Source organism: Schistocerca nitens, chromosome 4 (assembly GCF_023898315.1).
Source record: "Schistocerca nitens isolate TAMUIC-IGC-003100 chromosome 4, iqSchNite1.1, whole genome shotgun sequence".
NCBI classification, from domain to species: domain Eukaryota; kingdom Metazoa; phylum Arthropoda; class Insecta; order Orthoptera; family Acrididae; genus Schistocerca; species Schistocerca nitens.
Genome location: NC_064617.1, coordinates 504,041,075 through 504,060,855, shown reverse-complemented (window position 1 = coordinate 504,060,855; position 19,781 = coordinate 504,041,075). Strand labels below are relative to the sequence as shown.

Sequence of the window (19,781 nt, the reverse complement as noted above, 5' to 3'; positions counted from 1 at the left end):
GTTGTTCCTGTGCCAAATTTGGTTGAAATCGATCCAGGGTTTGGTGGAAGATCCCAGATATACACAAATACACTCCACATCATACACGGTGAATAAAACATCCTGTCCTCCTCATCCAGATTGAAGACAAAAATTTATCTTACAAAATCAGATCGTGTTCATTTTGAAAAACTTGTATGAAGACGAGGAGTGCCAATACTGGCACATCATGCAATGCGTTGGAAAGTACAGAAGAATGCGTATCATCCCATACTACCATACCAGCCATTGTAGAACAATGAGTAGACTGCTGGGACGCCAAACCCACATCCACAATGGATGTATGGTTCGGATTCTCGTCTGAGGTCATCGGTCTCTAGGCTTACACATTACTTAATCTAACTTAATCTAACTTACACTAAAGATGACTCACACAACGATGGCCAAGGGAGGACTTGAGTCTCTGATAGGGGGAGCCGCGCGAACCTTGGCAAGGTGCCCTAACACCGCGCGGCTACCCCGCACGACTCCTTTTTTATTAGACTCGATTCCCTAGTTTACAAGTATTATTTCATTTTGGTACATGATAATAGCCTATCATATGAGAGTGGGATCCATTAAACAGCCTCATGTACCTTATAACCGTGCAGTGTACAACCATAACTGGTCCTGTCAAGTTCCTGTGGGGCAGCTCCCTGATAGAGAACGCAACCGGTTAATGTGTGCATATGCTTTTGGTGCTGCGTACACCCAATAACCAAGCTGTTGCTGCTGGCCATGCGTATCCTGCACAGTATCCTCAAAGGCGCCATCCCAATAAGAATGTTTTCATCGCCTGGAGCAACATCATAGGGAAACCAGTAATCTTCGTCCACAAGTAATGCACAGAGGTCGTCTAAGGGCTAGATGTCCTCCACAGACAGAGGACATAATTCTTGAAACCGTTCCCCAACCACTTCAGCAAAGTATTCATGATATTGCAAGGCAGTTCCAGATATCTCAAAGACTGGTTGATGAAATGTTGCACATTGAAGAATTGCATCCAAATCGTTACACATCCGCTCCATACCAGGAGCCAGAAGACCACATTCAAAGATTTCAGTTTTGTGAAAGGCTTTTGCACCAGAGGAAGATAAAGAATATTTTATAAATAGCTTGATATGAACTGAGGTATTTAACGTCATTCATTAAGGTATTTTCAAATTCCACAACAGCCATTACTGTTCGAAGCAGAAGCCACATGTCACCCGTGATACGCTTCAGCATAAACCTTTCTGCTGGAATCATGAGAGGAGTGCTTTTGGACCGTTACCTACTGCTGGGAAAGTTGAATGCGCTCCTGTATCATACGTTTGTTTTCAATACTTTGCCTCATGCATTAGCAAACGTTCCACTTGGCGTTCAGCGATTGCTACGGTTGATAACTCAAAACAAGGATTGGGATAAGTTTAAGCAAAAACACATGGAATGTGGACCCACATATTTTGTAGCTTTTTTCTTCAGGAATACACTTTACTGGTTAACAACAACCATTACGATTACAAATTAAACACCTTGTCAAAAGAATAACAAAGCTCACAATAATTTTTAAAACTTGAACAGGATCAATTCACTAGTAACAAACTTTAACACTTTATACCAATAAGAACAGGGCTTGAAGCCAGAAATATATAGTCCCCAAATACAAGTAAGAAGTCATACCAATTAGGTGTGGATGCAAGCGAGTTCAGAAAACTGAGTTTTACCAGTAAAATGAATTACAGATGACTGCCACTAAATGTACTAACAATTCCCAAGAACGGATCACCTTAAACAAACAGACAATGACCACCCAAGATACAGAAAGGATAACAAGTCACACCACTGATTGTGGCTATTGCCAATCCCTTAAAATCTATAAGCCTTAATAAAATCCCTTAAGCAATAAAATACACAATCCCCCAAAACACAAATAAAGCTGGGAAGGCATACAATGCGAATGTGACTCCCAACAGGTACACACCAGCAGAAACATTGGCAATAACCCTTAAATAAATAAACAATTCCCCAAGATACAAAACAAGCTGGAAAAAACAGCAGGCAGCTATCACAGCCCACAGACAACAAGGAGGCAAGTTTTACAATGAGTAGAGTTTGCTAATGACTATGGTAAAAAGCAAAAAAAAAAAAAAAAAAAAAAAAAGGTTCAAATGGCTCTGAGCACTACGGGACTTAACTGCTGAGGTCATCAGTCCCCTAGAACTTAGCCGGCCGGAGTGGCCGTGCGGTTCTTGGCGCTACAGTCTGGAGCCGAGCGACCGCTACGGCGCAGGTTCGAATCCTGCCTCGGTCATGGATGTGTGTGATGTCCTTAGGTTAGTTAGGTTTAATTAGTTGTAAGTTCTAGGCGACTGATGACCTCAGAAGTTGAGTCGCATAGTGCTCAGAGCCATTTGAACCATTTTGAACCCCTAGAACTTAGAACTACTTAAACCTAACTAACGTAAGGACATCACACACACCCATGCCCGAAGCAGGATTTGAACATGCGGCCGTAGCGGTCGCGCGGTTCCAGACTGAAGCGTCTAGAACCGCTCGGCCACACCGGCCGGCTAAAAAGCAAAAACCAACAGTTTATACCCATAAGTAAAAGGCTTTAAAATTTAAGATGCAGTAAGGGGACAAGATTTAAATGGGTAGTTAAAGAGCAGATAATAGTGACGAGGAACTTCGGTCCTGCAGAACATGCTTCAAATGTTATGCAGTTGCTGAATTCACAATATTGAATAGATCAATGGTTCCGGATTAATTGACGGCACTCCGTCACGGCACGTATCAAACGATGAAATTTACTTGAGGCAAGACGAGGTTGCTGGTAGAGGCGGCAGACTGTGGGCCAACCTAGACGTGCGTCGACGGAAGTGTCGCCGCAGCAGAAAGAAAACATATCTCCTCCGGGCCAGGAAAACAGGAACACGTCGTCCGCTGCCAAAACTACCCAGCCAATACACATCAAAAGAGAACAGTAATCAGATTTGTTTATGTCAGGAACGAAGCAAAGTGGTCATTTACATCTGTAAGAAGTGCATGATATGTATTAATGTTTAAATGAAGGTATAGTAACAGAAAGAAATGAGCAAGGTACCACATCGTGGAGATGTAAATTGGATACAATTTGATGCTGAGTTGGTGGGACAGCTCCAACACATAGCAGAGAGCGTGCCACCTGTTCTTCGCCAACCTGCACGCAGTTACAGCGTTGCCAGAGCCTCTTTTTTAAATCGAATTTCTGTTCAACCTACTGGCTGGGCTAAGTTTTGCTACATATACCGTATTTTCGTCTTGAACTGGGACGAGGAATCGCATACCAACCGCCAAGTACGGCAGTTTTTTTTTCTTTTTCTTTTCACCTCGTATATTATCAAATAACACATATAAATTGTCAGATGCCAGGCCAGCCGGAGTGGCAGAGCGGTTCTAGGCGCTACAGTCTGGAACCGCGCGATCGCTACGGTCGCAGGTTCGAATCCTGCCTCGGGCATGGATGTGTGTGATGTCCTTAGGTTCTTTAGGTTTAAGTAGTTCTAAGTTCTAGGGGACTGATGACCACAGTAGTTAAATCCCATAGTGCTCAGAGCCATTTTGTTAGATGCCAAGAAAAATACTCGAAGCACAGACCAGCCACTCTTGTGTCAAGTCACGGGCATGCAACTGTATAAATACGCTAGATAGCACCCGTGTCCCAGTGTCATTCGAACAGCAGACGTAGTTTGTTGTCTTCCAGGTCTGTCTTTTCTTCTGAGTTGCTGTACGTTGAACGTTGCACCTTTTCACGTACAACAGCTTGTCTTTCCGCTCCTAGGAGTGGTTGGCAGAGAGTTTTAAACATTGTCGGCGTTGGAACACGCTGGCTGTGGGCGTGAGACGAGGCGAGGCGAGGTTAGGCAGGCGCACCGGCGGCGTCCTTCCGGCGGCCGGCCTGCTGGCGCTGTGCTGCCGGTGGTGGCGGCGGCGATCGATGGAGGGGGCGGCGCGGCCCGCTGTACGGTATAGCCTCCTTCCGGTGCGCGCTCACGACCTGCACTCACGCGATGTTCCGCAGCACACAGGCTCGGCACAGAGAATACGCAGCCTTCACAACCCTATGGCGGCTCGTGCACGACCTCCCCTGTGCATTCTACATACATCAAAAATGTTTTGCATCACTTCGGTTCAGAGAGTACCGGGACTGTGGAGAAAATTGGAATTGAGATCAACATCAACTACATTTCCGCTCTTGTTATGCTCATGAAAACCACACATTGCATGTTGTACCACCATACAGCGAGACCTTCAGAGGTGGTGGTCCATATTGCTCTATACATCGGTACCTCTAATACCCAGTAGCACGTCCTCTTGCATTGATGCATGCCTGTATTCGTCCTGGCACTGTTGGTCCAGATTGTCCCACTCCTAGCCGGCCGCGGTGGTCTAGCGGTTCTAGGCGCTCAGTCCGGAACCGCGCGACTGCTACGGTCGCAGGTTCGAATCCTGCCTCGGGCATGGATGTGTGTGATGTCCTTAGGTTAGTTAGGTTTAAGTAGTTCTGAGTTCTAGGGGACTGATGACCACAGATGTTAAGTCCCATAGCGCTCAGAGCCATTTGAACCACTTTTTTTTTTTTTTTTTTTTTGTCCCACTCCTCAACGGCGATTCGGCGTAGATCCCTCAGAGTGGTTGGTGGGTCACGTCGTCCATAAACAGCCCTTTTCAATCTATCGCAGGCATGTTCGATAGGGTTCATGTCTGGACAACATGCTGGCCACTCTAGTCGAGCGATGTCGGTACCCTGAAGGAAGTCATTCACAAGATGTTTTCGATAGGCGCGCGAATTGTCGTCCATGAACACGGATACCGGCAGTGGTGGTCGAGCGGTTCTAGGCGCTTCAGTCTGGAACTCCGCCACCGCTACGGTCGCAGGTTCGAATCCTGCCTCTGGCACGGATGTGTGTGATGTCCTTGGGTTAGTTAAGTTTAAGTAGTTCTAAGTCCTAGGGGACTGATGACCTCAGATGTTCATAGTGCTCAGAGCCACTTGAACCATTTTTTTGAACACGTATGCCTCGCCAATATGCTGCCGATAAGGTAGCACTATCGGTCGGAGAATAGCATTCACGTATCGTACAGCCGTTACGGCACCTTCCATGACCACCAGCGGCGTACGTCGGCCCCACATTTCATCCCAAAACAGCAGGGAACCGCCACCTTGCTGCACTCGCTGGACAGTGTGTCTAAGGCGTTCAGCCTGACCGGGTTACCTCCAAACACGTATCTGGCGATTGTCTGGTTGAAGGCATATACGACAGGCATCGGTGAAGTGAACGTGATGCCAGTCCTCAGCGGTCCATTCTGCATGTTGTTGGGCCCATCTGTACCGCGCTGCGTGGTGTCTTGTTTTGCAAAGATGGACCTCGCCAAGGACTTCGGGAGTGAAGTTGCGCATCATGCAGCCTACTGCACACAGGCTGAGTCGTAACAAGACGTCCTGTGGCTCCACGAAAAACATTATTCAACATGATGGCCTTGCTGCCAGGATTCCTCCCAGCCACAATCGTTATGTAGCGGTCATCCACTGCAATAGTAGCCCTTGGACGGCCTGAGTGAGGCATGTCATCGACAGTTATGTCTCTCTGTATCTCCTCCATGTCCGAACAACATCGCTTTGGTTTACACCGAGACTCCTGGACACTTCCGTTGTTGAGAGCCCTTCCTGGGACAAAGTAACAATGCGGACGCGATCTAACTGCGGTATTCACTCTCTAGGCATGGTTGAACTACAGGCAACACGAGCTGTGTACCTCCTTCTTCGTGGAATGACTGGAAATGATCTGCTGTCGAACCCCCTCCGTCTAATAGGCGCTGGTCACGCATGGTTGTTTACATCTTTGGGGGAGTTTAGTGATATCTCTGAACAGTCAAAGTGACTGTGTCTGTGATACAATATCCACGGTCAATGTCTATCTTCAGGAGTTCTGGAAACCGAGGTGACGCAAAAATTGGTTTGTGTGTGTATTATTTGTCCACGTAGCCCCTGCGTTAGCTAGAATAACAAATTGCATTGCACACAAACGGTCGAATAAGATGTTCAGAGCCTAATCCGCTTTCTACTGATCAGGCACTTTCAACAGTTCATGGAAACTTCTTGGTCTAAGGATACAGCCATTTGTACCAGACACATCGAATATACAAGAGGCAGCAGAAGAAACTTTAGGTACGAAGAGAGTTCCGTGGTAGGAGGCAGTACTACACGCAGAAGCCTATCGTTTAAGCAAGATCTTCGAGAATCAGCTATTCAGAAGGAGAAACCATTGCTAAAATATACATCCAGGCAAAGTCGAGAGTGTTATACGGAGTATAACGTCATTCGTAATAGAGTGACTTCGGATATTCCAAAAATAAAAGGTTGTCTATCGCCAAATAAGCAGTATGGCTGCCGAGAGAAGCTTTGCACGAATGTGGTAACTTTAAGATAGCAGGACGACTCATCAACCCCATCAAGTATGCAGATGACCTGGTAGAGCTCACTAAGAATCAAAGACAAATGCAAGACATGATGAAACAGTTGGTGGAAACTGGAAGGAAATACGACATGGACATCAACATCGAGAAATCAGAAGTGATGCGGATATCAAAACGGGAGAAACCTTTGAAGATAAATGTCGAAAATCGAGAACTGATGAATGTGATGCGGTTCAAGTATTTGGGAAGCTTGTTGACAAAGGATACTCAGTGCTCACATTAAATTCGAGCAAGAATCGCCATGGTCAAAGCCGCATTCAACAAGAGGACTCTGGTGACCAGCAGGATAAGCTTGGAATTAGAAATGATACATCTGGAGTATTTCACTGTACGAAGCATAGAGATGGACCATGAGAAAAATGGAGAAAAAATACATGTACATGATAATTCTGCAAACCACTCTTAAATGCCTGGCAGAGGGTTCATCGAACCACCTACCGGATAATTCTCCGTTATTCCAATCTCGAACAGCGCGCGGAAAAAACGAATACCTATATCTTTCCATGTGAGCACTTATTTCCCTTATTTTATTATGATGATCGTTTCTCCATATGTTGATCGGCGTCAACAAAATATTTTCGCATTCGGAAGAGAATGTTGGTGAGAAGATTCCGCCGCGACGAAAAAAGCCTTTGCTTTTCTGATGTCCACCCAAATCCTGTATCATGTCAGTGACACTCTCTCTCCTATTTCTCGATAATACAAAACGTGCTACTCCTCTTTGAGATTTCTCGATGTACTCCATTAATCCTATCTGGTAAGGATCACAGACCGCGTAGCGGTACTCCGAAATAGAACGGACAAGCTTAGTATAGGCAGTCTCTTTAGTAGATGTGTAGCATTATCTAAGTCTTCCGCCAATAAAAAGCAGTCTTTAGTTTGCCTGACCAACAACATTTTCTGTGTGTGCTTTCCAATTTAATTTGTTCGCAGTTGTAACTCCTAGGTATTTAGTTGAATTTACGGCCTTTAGATTTGACTGATTTATCGTGTAACCGAAGTTTAACGGATTCCTTTTAGCACTCATTACATTAGCATGACCTCACACTCTTCATTATTTACGGTCAATTTCCAGTTTTAATACCATACAGATATCTTTTCTAAATCGTTTCTCAGTTTGATTTTATTTTCTGGTGACTTTACTAGACGATAAGCGACAGCATCATCTGCAAACAACCTTTGACGGCTGCTCAGATAGTCCCCTAAATCATTTATATAGATAAGAAACACTAGAGGGTCTATAACATTTCCTTAGAGAACTCAAGAAATCATTTCTGTTTTACTCGACGACTTCCGTCAGTTACTAGGAATTGTGACCTCTCAGACAGTAAATCACGAATCCAGTCACATAACTGGGACGATATTCCATAATTACAAAATTTCACTACAATCCGCAAGGGTGGTACAGTGGCAAATGCCATCTGGAAATCTAGAAACACGGAATCAATTTGAAATCCTTTATCGATAGCACTCTACACTTCGTGTGAGTAGAGAGCTAGTTGTGTTTCGCAAGAACAGTGTTTTCTAAACCCGTATTCCTGCTGCATATCTATGTTAACGGTATGGGCCTGTAATTTAGTGGATTACTCCTATTGCCTTTCTTGAATATTGGTGTGACCCGCGGAAGTTTCCAGTCTATGGGTACGAATATTTTGTCGAGCGAGCGGTTGTATATAATTGTTAAGTATGTATCTATCTGCATCAGCATACTCTGAAAGAATCTAATTGGTATACAATCTGGACCGGAAGACATGCTTTTATTATTAAGTGAATTAAGTTGCTTCACTACGTAAAGGATATCTACTTCGAAGTTACTCATGTTGGCAACTGTTATTGATTGGAATTCTGGAATGTTTACTTCATCTTCTTGTTGAAGTAATTTCGGAAGGCTGTATTTAGTAACTCTGCTTTGGCAGCACTGTCTTCGATAGTATTTCCATTGGTATCGCACAGAGAAGGCATTGATTGTATCTTGACGCTAGCATACTTAAGATACAACGAGAATCTCGTTGGATTTTTCGCCACGTTTCGAGACACAGTTACGATGTGGAAACTGTTAAAGCATTTCGCATTGAATTCCGCACTAAAATTCGAGCTTCTGTAAAAGATCGCCAATCATGGAGATTTTGCGTTAGTTTAAATTTGCCATACTTTTTTTCATTGTTTCTGCAACAGTGTTCAGACCCGTTTTGTGTACCAAGTCTGATCAGCTCCGGCGTTTGTTAATTTATTTGGTATAAATCTCTCAATTGGGCCAACGGCCTTGCCGCAGTGGTAACACCGGTTCCCGTCAGATCACCGAAGTTAAGCTTTGCCGGGCTGGGCTAGCACTTGGATGGATGACCATCTGGTATGCCGAGCGCTGTTGGCAAACGGGGTGCACTCAGTCCTTGTGAGGCAAACTGAGGAGCTACTTGATTGAGAAGTAGCGGCTCCGGTCTCGGAAACTGATATACGGCCGGGAGAGCGGTTCAAATGGCTCTGAGCACTATGGGACTTAACTGCTAAGGTCATCAGTCCCCTAGAACTGAGAACTACTTAAACCTAACTAACCTAAGGACAACACACACATCCATGCCCGAGGCAGGATTCGAATCTACGACCGTAGCGGTCGCGCGGCTCCAGGCTGAAGCGCCTAGAACCATACGGCCACTCCGGCCGGCTCGGGAGAGCGGTGTGCTGACCAGATGCCCCTCCATATCCGCATCCAGTGACGCCTGTGGTCTGAGGATGACAAGGCAGCCGGTCGGTACCTTTGGGCCTTCATGGCCTGTTCGGGAGGTTTTTAGTTTATAAATCTCTTAATTTCTGTCGACACTATTTCTTTGAATTCAAGTCACATCTGGCCTACACTTCCACTGTTAATTTGTAAGGAGGTGATATTATCTCTCGGGAAGGCGTCAAGTGAATTTTTAACTGCTTTTGTGAACAGGTATATTTTCCGTCTATTTTTGGAGGATTTGGGGTTACAATATTCAACTTCGCTATGACAATCCTGTGTTCAGTAGTCCTTGTGTCCGTTTTGATGCTCGTTATTGACTCAGGATTATTTGTTGCTAAAGGGTCTAGTGGGTTTTCACAACCGTTTACCATTCGCGTGGACAATTAAACGAACTGCTCAAAACAATTTTCAGATAATGCGTTTAGCACATTTTTCGATGATGTTTTACGCGTAACCCCAGATTTAAATATGTATTTTCACCAAAATATCGAGGGAAAATTAAAGTCTTCACCAATTAAAACTGTATGAGTCCAGTACGTGTTTGATATTAAACTCAAGTTCTCTTTATACCTTTTGCCAGTTCTATCATCTGAGTTGGGAGGTTGGTAAAAGGGTCCAATTATTATTTTATACCGGTTGCCAAGAATGACCTCTGCCAATACTAACTCACAGGAACTATCTACTTCAATTTCGCTAGAAGAAAAACTACTTCTAACAGCAACAAACACGCCATCGCCAACTGCATTTACCCTATCATTTCTCAACACCATTAGGTCCTTCGCAAAAATTTCAGCTGAACTTCGGCTTTAGCCAGCATTCAGTGCCTATAACAATTTGAGCATCAGTGCTTTGGCTCAAATGGCTCTGAGCACTATGGGACTTAACTGCTGTGGTCATAAGTCCCCTAGAACTTAGAACTACTTAAACCTAACTAACCTAAGGACATCACACACATCCATGCCCGAGGCAGGATTCGAACCTGCGACCGTAGCGGTCGTGCGGTTCCAGACTGTAGCGCCTTTAACCGCTCGGCCACTCCGGCCGGCATCAGTGCTTTTATTAGCGCTTGGAGCTCTGGTATGTTTCCAACACAGCTACGACAATTTACAACTCTTATACCGATGGTTCCTATATACACGTTCTTCCAGCGCTCCCTTTGAGACTGCAGCCCTTTTTGTGTTTGCCCGAGACCCTCTAAACTAAAAAACCGCCCAGTCCACGACACACAACCCCGATACCCGTGTAGCCGCCTCCTGCGTATAATACACCTGACCTACTCAGCAGAACCAGAAACACAACAATCCTACGGCACAAGTCGAGGAATCTGCAGCCTACACGGTCGCAGAAGCGTCTGAGCCTCTGATTCAGGCCGCCCACTCGGCTCTGTACCAGAGGTCCGCAATTTTTCCTGTCGACTATGCTGCAAATGGTCGGCTCTGCTTTCATCTCGCAAGCAAGAATGGCAGCCTTTACCACTTCTGTTAGCCACTCGAAACCAGAGAGAATCTCTTCCGAACCAAAGCGACGTGAGACACCATCTGCAGTCGGCTGCACCCTGTGTTCTTCATGGCATCCGGAAGGATACGTTCCACGTCTGGAATGACTCTATCTGGTTGTTGTTGTTGTGGTCTTCAGTCCTGAGACTGTTTTGATGCAGCTCTCCATGCTACTCTATCCTGTGCAAGCTTCTTCATCTCCCAATACATACTGCAGCCTACATCCTTCTGAATCTGTTTGGTGTATTCATCTCTTGGTCTCCCTCTACGATTCTTACCCTCCACGCTGCCCTCCAATACTAAATTGGTGATCCCTTGATGCCTCAGAACATGTCCTACCAACCTATCCCTTCTTCTTGTCAAGTTGTGCCACAAACTTCTCTTCTCCCCAATCCTATTCAATACTTCCTCATTAGTTACGTAATCTACCCATCTAATCTTCAGCATTCTTCTGTAGCACCACATTTCAAAGGCTTCTATTCTCTTCTTGGCCAAACTATTTATCGTCCATGTTTCACTTCCATACATGGCTACACTCCATACAAATACTTTCAGAAACGACTTCCTGACATTTAAATCTATACTCGATGTTAACAAATTTTTCTTCTTTAGAAACGCTTTCCTTGCTATTGCCAGTCTACATTTCATATGCCCTGTACTTCGACCTTCATCAGTTACTTTGCTTCCCAAATAGCAAAACTCCTTTACTACTTTGAGTGTCTCATTTCCTAATCTAATTCCCTCAGCATCGCCCGACTTAATTCGACTACATTCCATTATCCTGGTTTTGCTTTTGTTGATGTTCATCTTATATCCTCCCTTCAAGACACTGTCCATTCCGTTCAACTGCTCTTCCAAGTCCTTTGCTGTCTCTGACAGAATTACAATGTCATCGGCGAACCTCAAAGTTTTTATTTCTTCTCCATGGATTTTAATACCTACTCCGAATTTTTCTTTTGTTTCCTTTACTGCTTGCTCAATATACATATTGAATAACATCGGGGAGAGGCTACAACCCTGTCTCACTCCCTTCCCAACCACTGCTTCCCTTTCATGTCCCTCGACTCTTATAACTGCCATCTGGTTTCTGTACAAATTGTAAATAGCCTTTCGCTCCCTGTATTTTACCCCTGCCACCTTTAGAATTTGAAAGAGATTATTCCAGTCAACATTGTCAAAAGCTTTCTCTAAGTCTACAAATGCTAGAAACGTAGGTTTGCCTTTTCTTAATCTACCTTCTAAGATAAGTCGTAGGGTCAGTATTGCCTCACGTGTTCCCATATTTCTACGGAATCCAAACTGATCTTCCCCGAGGTCGGCTTCTACCACTTTTTCCATTCGTCTGTACAGAATTCGCGTTAGTATTTTGTATCCGTGACTTATTAAACTGATAGTTCGGTAATTTTCATATCTGTCAACACCTGCTTTTTTTGGGATTGGAATTATTATATTCTTCTTGAAGTCTGAGGGTATTTCGCCTGTCTCACACATCTTGCTCACCAGATGGTAGAGTTTTGTCAGGATTGGCTCTTCCAAGGCTGTCAGTAGTTGTCTACTCCCGAGGCCTTGTTTTGACTTAGGTCTTTCAGTGCTCTATCAAATTCTTCACGCAGTATCATATCTCCCATTTCATCTTCATCTACATACTCCTTCATTTCCATAATATTGTCCTCAAGAACATCGCCCTTGTATAGTCCCTCTATATACTCCTTCCACCTTTCTGCTTTCCCTTCTTTGCTTAGAACTGGGTTTCCATCTGAGCCCTTGATATTCATACAAGTGGTTCTCTTTTCTCCAAAGGTCACTTTAATTTTCCTGTAGGCAGTATCTATCTTACCCCAAGTGAGGTAAGCCTCTACATCCTTACATTTGTCCTCTAGCCATACCTGCCTAGCCATTTTGCACTTCCTGTCAATCTCATTTTTGAGACGTTTGTATTCCTTTTAGCCTGCTTCATTTACTGCATTTTTATATTTTCGCCTTTCATCAATTAAATTCAGTATTTCTTCTGTCACCCAAGGATTTCTACTAGCTCTCGTCTTTTTACCTACTTCATCCTCTGCTGCCTTCACCACTTCATACCTCAAAGCTATCCATTCTTCTTCTACTGTATTTCTTTCCCCCATTCTTGTCAATTGTTCCTTTATGCTCTTCCTGGAACTCTCTACAACCTCTGGTTCTTTCAGTTTATCCAGGTCCCATCTCCTCAAATTCCCACCTTATTGCGGTTTCTTCGGTTTTAATCTACAGTTCATAACCAATAGATTGAAGTCAGAGTCCACATCTGCCCCTGGAAATGTCTTACAATTTAAAACCTGGTTCCTAAATCTCTGTCTTACCATTATATAATCTATCTGAAACCTGTCAGTATCTCCAGGCTTCTTCCATGTATACAACCTCCTTTTATGATTCTTGAACCAAGTGTTAGCTATGATTAAGTTGTGCTCTGTGCAAAATTCTACCAGGCGGCTTCCTCTTTCATTTCTTCCCCCCAATCCATATTCACCTACTACGTTTCCTTCTCTTCCTTTTCCTACTATCGAATTCCAGTCACCCATGACTATTAAATTTTCGTCTCCCTTCACTATCTGAATAATTTCTTTTATCTCATCATATATTTCTTTAATTTCTTCGTCATCTGCAGAGCTAGTTGGCATATAGACTTGTACTACTGTTGTAGGCCTGGGCTTCGTGTATATCTTGGACACAATAATGCGTTCACTTTGTTGTTTGTAGTAGCTTACCCGAACTCCTATTTTTTATTCATTATTAATGCTACTCCTGCATTACCCCTATTTGATTTTGTATTTATAACCCTGTATTTACCTGACCAAAAGTCTTGTTCCTCCTGCCACCGAACGTCGCTAATTCCCACTATGCACATGGAATGCATCTTGGCTTTCTTCCCCCCCCCCCCTTAGCAGCCAAATGCGCCTAACGTTGGAGTTCCCAGCTATCAATAATCCCACCCTCTATGATTGCCCTGATCTTGCAGGCTGAGAGGCTTCCTCTGAAACAGGACAAGCGACTGCATCTGCTGAGGGACAGTGGCAGCCACAGACAGCACTTGGGACCTGTTTGTCTAAACTAGGAGATCTTACGTGCGGCCCCCTGGGAAGTCTTTCGCCACCGTCCACATCCTGAGGCGACCTCCCATTTCACCATAGGTGAGAGGTCACGGCGAGCAGTAACTGGGCTGGTCACTGTTGCGGACCGATGGGAGGGACTCAGGCGTGCTGAACGTCTGTTGTATCCCCACAGCTGGCCCACAACAGTGAGGCCCAGCTACTGCAGCTTCAAGCTGCATAACCAAAGCCATCACAGCCTGGAGCTGAGAGCCAAGTGTCACCAAATCGGCTTGCATCTAAACACAGGCATCACAGTCCCTACCCATAAGCCGGCCGGAGTGGCCGTGCGGTTCTAGGCACTACAGTCTGGAACCGAACGACCGCTGCGGCCGCAGCTTCGAATCCTGCCTCGGGCATGGATGTGTGTGATGTCCTTAGGTTAGTTAGGTTTAAGTAGTTCTAGGGAACTGATGACCTCAGATGTTAAGTCCCATAGTGCTCAGAGCCATTTGAACTACCCAACTCGCGTGTCATATCCGTGAAACACTCCCTCTCTGTTACGCGATAACACAGAGCAAACCGCCCTTCTCGAACTTTTTCGGTGTCCTCTGTCAATCCTGGCTGGTAAGGATCCCTTACTGAACAGTATTACTCTACCAGAGAACATATGTTGGCAGTCTCTTTAGTAGACCTGTTGTATCTTCTAAGTGTTCTGCCAGTAAACCCAGTCTTTGGTTCACTTCCCCAACAATATCTGTTTGATTGTTCCAACTTAAGTTGTCATAATTGTGTTTCCTAGAGACATTGAAGTGCCAAGAAACTGGTATAGGCAAGTGTTTTCAAATGCAGAGATATGTAAACAGACAGAATACGGCACTGCGGTCGGCAACGCCTACATAAGACAACAAGTGTTTGGCGCAGTTGTTAGATCAGTTATCGCAGCTACAATGGCAGGTTATCAAGGTTTTAGTGAGTTTGAACGTGGTGTTATAGTCGGCGCACGAGCGATGGGCCACATCATCTTCGAGGTAGTGATGAAGTGGGGATTTACCCGTATGACCATTTCACGAGCGTACCGTGAATATCAAGAATCCGGTAAAACCACAAATCTCCGACATCGCTGAAGCCGGAAAAAGATCCTGAAAGAACGGGACCACCGACGACTGAAGGGAATCGTTCAACGTGACAGAAGTGCAACCCTTCCGCAAACTGCTGCAGATTTCAATGCTGGGCCATCAACAGTGTCAGCAAGCGAACCATTCAACGAAACATCATCGATACGAGCTTTCGGAGCCGAAGGCCCACCCGTGTACCCTTAATGACTGCACGACACAAAGCTTTACGCCTCACTTGGGACCATCAACACCGACACTGGACTGTTGATGACTCGAAACATGTTGCCTGGTCGGACGAGTCTCGTTTCAAATTCTATCGAGTAGATGGACGTGTACGTGTATTGAGACAACCCCATGAATCCCTGGACTCTGCATGTAATCAGGGGACTGTTCAAGCTGGTGGAAGCTCTGTAATGGTGTGGGACGTGTGCAGTTAGAGTGATATGGACCCCTGATACATCTAGATACGATTCTTACTGTTGATGAGTACGTACGCATACTGTCTGATCACCTGCATCCGTTCATGTCCATTGTGCGTTCCGACGGACTTGGGCAATTTCAGCAGGACAATGCGACACCCCACATTTTCAGAATTGCTACAGCGTGGCTCCAGGAACACTCTTCTGAGTTTAAACACTTCCGCTGGCCACCAAACTACCTAGAAATGAACATTATTGAGCACATCTGAAATGCCTTGCTGTTCGTAAGAGATCTCGTCCGCTTCGTTCTTTTACCGATGTATGGACAGTCTGCAGGATTCATGGTGTCAGTTCCCTCCATCACTACTTCAGACATTAGTCGAGTCCATGCCACGTCGTGTTGGGACACTTCTGTTCGCGGGGGCTTACACAATATTAGGCATGTGTACCAGTTTCTTTGGCTCTGCAGTGTATTTAGTTGGACTGACAGTTATTTTGGTGTTCTGAAGATTTTACTAGACGATGAATGACTGCATCATCGGCAAACATTGTAAGAGGGTTCCTTAAATTGTCTCGTATATCGTTTGTGTAGATTAAGAACAGCAGAGCGCCTATAACACTTCCGTGGGGAACACCAGACATCACTTATATTTACTCGATGACTTTCTGTCAATTACTACGAATAGGCCGCTTATAAGGAACGGTATCAAAAAGCATTTTGGAAATCTAGAAGTATGGAATCAATTTGAAATCCCCTATCTATAGCTTTCATTACTTCATGAGATTAAAGAGCTAGTTGTGTTCCACAAGAACGATATTTTCTGAATCTGTGCTGACAGTGTGAAAAAAGATCGTTTTCCTCGAGGTAATTCATAATGTTCGAACACAGTACATCTTTCAAAATCCTACTGCAAAGCGACGTTAGTGATATGGGCCTGTAATTCATTACTCCTACTTCATTATTTTCTTGAGTATTGGTGTTATATGTGTAACTTTTCAGTCTTTAGGTACGGATCTTTCTTTGAACGATGCGGGATTAAAAAAAAAAAAATGTGGCGCTCAATTACGTACCCTCAGACTCAGAGCTGAAATATTAAAAGTTTTGGCTGGTTTCGTTGTCTAGGGGGTAGGGTACGCAGTTGCCGCATTACATGCCAAATACTGCTGAGTCTACAGTATACGATATGAATACACACATGAATCAAGTGATCGAAGGTTCCTATCACTCGGCAATTGCGAATTTTAAAGTAACATAGAAATTTATAAATGAAAGATTGCAATTAAATAAAATCTGCAGGTCCTATTTTAACGGCTTTAAATGATGAGTACAGTAGCAGAAGTACTTTTAAGAATGCTATTTATTTCTGCAAAACACTTATTGGTGTCGATGGTCCAGCAATTAAATAAAATATAAGTTGAGTAACAATGAAACAATAGATTCCTACGTCACGTAATTAGTTAGAACAGCAACATAGGTAACGAGATATTCACTTCTAAGTGCATACTACGTCTTCACTGGAGAAACCACGGAAATCTCACAAGTGCACAAGTCGGCACTACGAAATATTTCTATCTCCCGCGACCACACGCAAACTTCTCAACACTCTCCAAGTATTTCATGCAACCCTCCGTCGCGCCTTCCCGTCCAAAACTCCCTCGTGTCCTGTGCGACCCGATGCTCCTCCTCCTCTTCCATACAGTCTCTCCATTGACTTCGCTAGTCGCCTACCGTAGTAACGAGCGTTGTGATTGTCTAGAGCGCTCCCGCCATGTCTCCAAGCCTACGCACACCCACAAACATATTGAAACACTTACTAAATACTGGATTTACATTTAAGTAACTTGAAATCAAATAAATATTCCTACGGCTGGACTATAAACACGCTCTAACACACATTATTAAATACATAAACAAATTAAATAAACATATATCAAAGGAATACAAGCAAAATAGGCCAGTAGCCTTATGTCTCTGTGCTTTCTAAAACACAGTAAATATTTGACCAATCTCTTCATGAATAGTATATATCTGATATAAACAAAGACATAGAGGTATATATATATATATATATATATATATATATATATATATATATATATATATATAAGCATGCTGCTACCGTTTTTCGTGTAACTGTTAAGTACTTATGACCTGATGCGATCAATAGTAATCAGCCACTTTGACCTCCAATAACTTATGTACTATTCACGTTACATGCCTGTAATTCATACCAATTTAGGTTTACACTAATAGCTTTCTAAAGACACATCGATCGACAAAATCAAATTAACCGTTTAGATTTTGGAAATTCGTTGCTGGGTGTTACTTGTATAATTTAGTGAGATACTAAACTTCAAACTAATAAAGATATTGAAAATCTGATTACACCATTAGAATCATTGTGCAGATAATGGTAATGTACATGTTTCTTTTTGGGTATCATGATTCCTCTGGCTACTATTAATTTCTACAGGAACTGTGAAATGTCTGCCATTATGGTTTCACAAAGTCCGCCATCTTTGGCACTCCCAGCATACAAATCTCCTTCATCGATACAGAGCACGTTCCTCGACACAGTGTCACAGTGTCAGCCACGCGGTCGGCCTGGACCACGTGCTGGGGCTACCTCTCTTGCTCCGGCTACTGTTCGGCACCATGTGGTTGCTGACCAGCCCCGGCTTGCCGAGTGGCCCGTGCAGCCACGCCAACTCCGAATTAGAATATTTTCAGGCCGCCACAACTCGCCCGTTGCCTAACAACGAGTGCCTGTGTATGATTGTTAAGTATAGATCTATTATATCAGCATACTCTGAAAGGAATCTAACTGGTATACAGCCTGAACTGGAATAATTGCCTTTATTAAGTGATTTAAGTTTCTCTCCTACACTTTTGTGGCCTTGTTATTAGTAGCATTACCATCGTTGCCGCCCATTGATGGTACTGATTGCGTCTTGCCGCTGGTGTACTTCATATACAACGATAATTTCCTTGGATTTTCTGTCAGATTACGAGACCGAGTTTCGTTGTGGAAACTCGCATTGAAGTTCGCGATAAATTACAGGCTTCTGTAAAACTGCTCCAGTTTCCGAATTTTGAGTTCTTTTAAATTTGGTATGCTTTTGTTGGTTGCTTCAGCAACAGTGTTCTGTCCTGTCTTCTGTACCATGGCGGGTAAGTTCCGTCTCATTAATTTATTTGGTATAAATCTCTCCAGTACTTTGATAGCATTTATCTGAATTTAAGCCATATGTGGCCTACAGTCTTACAGTTACTTCACAAGGAATGAAGGCTTTTCTTTGGAAGGTGTCAGGCGCATTATTATCTGCTTTTTATATAGGTATATTTTTCGTTTATTTTTGGTGCGTTTGATTTTTAAGTGCATTCAATCTCGCGCCAACGACCTTGTGGTCAGTAATCGCTGTATCCACCGTAATGTTCCCTATTTGCGCGGAATTAAATAGTTGCGAAAACATTCTCGATTTCTTAGCAATAAATACAATTCGAGTGGGCTCCTGAACTAATTGTTCCAAATAATTTTCGAAGAAAGCATTTAATACGATTTTAGATGATGTTTTATGCCTGCCGCCGACTTTACACATGTATTTTCGACAATATATCGAGGATAGATTGAAGACACCACCAAGTATAATTGTATGAGTGGTATATATATTTGAAATGAGACTGAAGCCTTCTTTAAACCGTTCAGCAACTGTATGATCAGAGTCGGGAGGTGGGAAAAAGGAACCAAATAATAATTTATTCCAGTTGTCATGTATGACCTCTACTCAGACCAAATCACAGGAACCATCTACTCCAGTTTGTCTACAAGATAGGCTACTTCTAACAGTACCAAACATACGCCTGCCAAGTTTATTAACCGATACTTTTTGAGCATCGTTAGGTCCTTTGTAAAAATGTCAGCTGAATTAAACTCCAGCCTTAACCAGCTTTCGCCAACTGCTTTGGCACAGTGCTAACACCGGTTCCCACCAGATCACCCAAGTTAAGTGCTGTCGGTCTCAGCTAGCACTTGGTTGGGTGACCGTCCGGGTCTGCTGAGCGCTGTTGGCAAGCAGGGTGCACTCAGCAATTGTGAGGCCAGTTGAAGGGCTACCTGACTGAGGACTCGTAAACTAACAATGGCCGGGAGAGCAGTGTGTGACCACATGCTCCTCCATATTCACATCAAGTGACGGCTATAAGCCAAAGATGAAACGGCGGCCGGCCAGTACCGATGGGGCAACTGAGGCCTGTTTGAATGGAGCTTAGTTTTAGTCTAACCAGCTTTCGTACTTATAGCCATTTGTGATTCAGTGCTGTCTATTAGCGCCTGGAGATCTGGTTCTTTCCCAAGAGAGTTAACTACTCCAATACCCATGATTCCTATGTTAACTCTTCTCCTGTGTTTTACCTGCTTCTTTAGAGATACAAACCTTCTTGCTCT

The 19,781-nt window shown here is 43.9% G+C and overlaps 1 protein-coding gene and 1 pseudogene across 1 annotated transcript in view; both read left to right on the top strand.

Annotated features, from left to right (window-relative positions):
• The window catches only part of LOC126252392 (synaptotagmin-5), a gene marked incomplete at its 5' end in the record, with an annotated part of 250,182 nt that overhangs the window by 13,887 nt on the left and 216,514 nt on the right, over nucleotides 1-19,781 (top strand). The window lies entirely within an intron of this gene.
• On the top strand, nucleotides 8,770-8,887 carry LOC126253730 (5S ribosomal RNA; annotated as a pseudogene).